This window comes from Mus caroli, chromosome 5 (assembly GCF_900094665.2).
Source record: "Mus caroli chromosome 5, CAROLI_EIJ_v1.1, whole genome shotgun sequence".
In the NCBI taxonomy this organism is placed as follows: Eukaryota; Metazoa; Chordata; class Mammalia; order Rodentia; family Muridae; genus Mus; species Mus caroli.
The window spans coordinates 61,792,478-61,796,474 of NC_034574.1; the positions used below are offsets into that span (position 1 = coordinate 61,792,478).

General features: G+C 46.1%; 1 non-coding gene across 1 annotated transcript; it reads right to left on the minus strand.

The window, feature by feature from the left end:
• Positions 1-3,281: 3,281 nt before the first annotated feature.
• Positions 3,282-3,408, minus strand: LOC115031225. Its single transcript, XR_003836838.1, has one exon. It is a non-coding gene; the product is annotated as a small nucleolar RNA SNORA17 (small nucleolar RNA).
• Positions 3,409-3,997: the final 589 nt, after the last annotated feature.

A 3,997-nucleotide genomic window follows, 5' to 3' on the forward strand; every position in this document is an offset into this window, starting at 1 on the left:
GGCTTTCCCATCATGCACCCTAATCCTACTCATCTCCCCCTCCCTGTGTACCACCCCCCACCCTTGCAGTCTCTCCTGCAACAGAGAAAAAAAATTCCCTGCCAAAGCTGTATTGTGTCACAGTGTGTTCCACCATGTATATGCTTTGCCCACACTTCACTTTCAATTGTTCACTGCAATGATTCTTTGGTCTGGTACAAGGTTTCTGGCTTCTGCTACTCTATCAGTCTCCTTGGGACTCCTCCTGGATTTCTTGGTCATGGAGATTCTGTAGTTTTGGATCTGTAGGACCAGCCCCTCATGCACTCCAGCAGTTAGCTGATGTGGCTGCTTACCTGGGACCTCGATATCTAGGGCCAATTTTACTATTGTGACAGGGTGAGGAGCAATGCAGGCTGTCCAGATTGTTGCAGACAGTGTGAGACATGGTCAGGTTTCCCACTCTCATGACTTCACAGCAAGCGTTCCTGCATGCCACAGGTGACAAGGGGGGAGGAAAGGGAGGACAGTATTTCTCTATATAGCTGTTCAGAAGCCATGGTTGATCTGGGTACCTGAAAGGGAGAATCCTAGGTTGGCAGAAGACCAACTATGGCAAACACTTAAGGTCTATTTAGCCTACTCATGTCTGGGGTAAGGGCACATCTCTGTTGTCTAACCAACCATAGACTACACAAGAGGAAGTATCTCCCCAACCTCACATCTAGGACAAGCTCTCCTGTGTTGCTCAGCTGAGATGCAGAAGGCCAGGTCTCTCACTATGATGATTTTTGAGCCATATCTCCTGCCTGCCCATAAGTGGTAAGGGGCTATGGAGCGACATCTTACCATTCCCTCTTCATGTCACCACCCTGTAGACTACTGGTGGGACCAGCTCTCCCGTGCTCACATACTCAGGGTCAGCTCACCTGAGCTACTGTCATCCAGGTCAGCTCTACTGTGATGCCCAGGCAAGGAACATGGCTCACTCTCCCATGTGCTTCAGCGTATGATGGACAGGGTCAGCTATCTTGCTCTCATATCCCCAGCCAGGTCTTCCACTTGTGTCAGGTGGTGAGGAGCAAGTGGGGAGTGGTGGGAGGGAACCTCTCCCTTATCCATCTACACCACCACAGGGAAGATGAGTGACAGGGCCAGCTCTCCCCTGCTCATATCCTTGGGCTGCTCATCTGCAACTTGGCAGTGTATGATGGCCCTGCTTTCATGAGTAATGCAAGCTGTTAAGGGTAGGGGCAGCTCTCCTGCTTTGGCACCAGTTTTCCCATGATGCTCTGGTGAGGGGTTGAGTCAGTTCTGCACAGCCCTCAGACATCAACTTGTCTCTGAGTGGTAGCTCAAACCAGAGATGTCCACTTGGGCTTTTGTGGTAATAGACTTCTGCTGTTTCAAAGCCAAGGGCACAAAGTGGCCCCCAGTAGCAGAACAAGCCAGGACCCCACCATGGTCTCAGGTGGTATTACCCACTTCTCACATCAGGCTGTTCCTCACTACCTTTGAGTTGCCAGTTCTGTCTTTCTTCGTTGTGAGCATGCATCTCTCTCTCTCTCTCTCTCTCTCTCTCTCTCTCTCTCTCTCTCTCTCTCTCTCTCTCTCTCTGTCTCTCTGTCTCTGTCTCTCATTTTTTTCCTTGAACACTTTCTATATTTACATTTCAAATGTTACCCCCTTTCCCGGTCCTCTCCCTACAAAAAACCCCCTACCCCATTCCCCTACCCCTACTTCTATGAGGGTGTCCCACACACACACACTCCCACCTCCCCACCCTGGCCTTCTTCTATACTGGGCAATCAAGCCTTCCCAGGACCAAGGTTCTCTCCTTGTATTGATGTCTGACAAGGACATCCTCTGCTACACATGTGGCTGGAGCCATGGGTCCCTCTACATGTACTCTTTGGTTGGTGGTTTAGTCCCTGGGAGCTCTAGGGGGTCTGGTTGGTACATATTGTTGTTCTTCCTATGGGGTTGCAAACCCTTTCAGCTCCTTCAGTCCTCTTTCTTTCTTTCTTTCTTTCTTTCTTTCTTTCTTTCTTTCTTTCTTTCTTTCTTTCTTTCTTTCTTTCTTTCTTGACTTACATTTTTTATTGTTATTAGGTATTTTCTTCATTTACATTAAAAATGCTATCCCAAAAGTTCCCCACCCTCCCACACCCACTCCCCCACCCACCCACTCCCATCTCTTGGCCTTTGTGTTCTCCTGTACTGAGGCATATAAGGTCTGCACGACCAATGGGCCTCTCTTTCCACTGATGGCCGACTAGACCATCTTCTGATACATGTGCAGCTAGAGACAGGAGCTCTGGTGGGGGGTGTACTGGTTAGTTCATATTGTTGTTCCACCTATAGGGTTGCAGATCCCCCCAGCTCTCTGCGTACTTCCTCCAGCTCTTCCATTGGGGGGCTGACTGTGAGCATCCACTTCTGTGTTTGCTAGGCTCCGGCATAGTCTCAAAAGAGACAGCTATATCAGGCTTCTTTCAGCAAATTCTTGCTAGTGTATGCAATGGTGTCAGCATTTGGAGGGTGATTATGGGGTGGATCCCCGGGTATGGCAGTCTCTAGATGGTCCATCCTTTCATCTCAACTCCAAACTCTGTCTCTGTAGCTCCTTCCATGGGTGTCTTGCTCCCAATTCCAAGAAGGGGCAAAGTATCCACACCTTGGTCTTCGTTNTTCCCGAGCTTCATGTGTTTCACAAATTGTATCTTATATCTTGGGTATTCTAAGTTTCTGGGCTAATATCCACTTATCAGTGAGTACATATCATGTGAGTTCTTTTGTGATTGAGTTACCTCACTCAGGATGATGCCCTCCAGGTCCATCCATTTACCTAGGAATTTCATAAATTCATTCTTTTTAATAGATGAGTAGTACTCCATTGTGTAAATGTACCACATTTTCTGTATCCATTCCTCTGTTGAGGGGCATCTGTCCTTCCTTTTTCTAACTACTTCACTGGAGACCCCATGCTCAGTCCAATGGTTGGCTGCGAGCATCCACATCTATATTTGTCAGGCTTTACACTTTCTTTTTCATTTCTCCATGTTTACTTGCTCCTCCTAGTGGACTCCAGGGTCACTGAGTCTGTTATCAACTCAGGAGTGTCCTCAGGAATGGTATGCCTCATTTATGCATTATGACACAGGGCAGGGTTCATCTCAGATGTTGTTTGCTCCTTCTCCCTGACCTGCTCTTTGCCAGACTAGTGTTCATCCCAAGCTAACTCCTGTCCGGGCCCCATGGAACCAGACTGGTGGTCAACTCGGTCTTGCTTCTATTCAGGAAATGTTAAGCTACTGATCTTTCTGATGTTCACCAGTCAGAACATCAAGCATAGACATAACCACTGTCCTCTATACATCTACTGACTCATGTGACACAGCAGCCATACTGGCAACATGTAGTGGCAAGTTCCTCATTTTGGGGTGACCCATAACCATAAAATCATTTGTACTGCTACTTCATAACTATAATTTTAACACTCTTATTAATCATATTGAAAGTATCTGTGCTTTCGATGGTTTTAGATGACCACTGTAAAAGAGTTATTCAACTTTCAAAAGGGTCACAGTTCTCAAATGTTTCTGAGAAGTCTGCTTCCCCCCCCCCCCACCAGCTCTCTGAGGAATGATGATTTTGCGCTGATGGAATGGGATTGCTACATTTCTTTTCTTTTTGGTTACCATTGCCTACTCTTTCCTAAGTCTGCTTTTAAAAGATTTGTGTTTCCTGTGGACTCCTTAGCTAATGTGCTGATAAAACAGGACAACAAAGAAATAATCAGTATAATGTGTTATAACATATATTAAACACATAATTTAATTCATTCAGTGCAAATAAAATTAATGAGTATGGAGTCATTTACTTGATCAGTCAGAATGATTTGTCTACATCTAAATGCAGAGCACACATTTCAGTCAGTATTTTCCAGGTGTTGTTGGGGATGTGGAGGACAAAAAAAAAAAAAAAAAAAAAGCAAGTTTTATGGCAGTAATGTGGT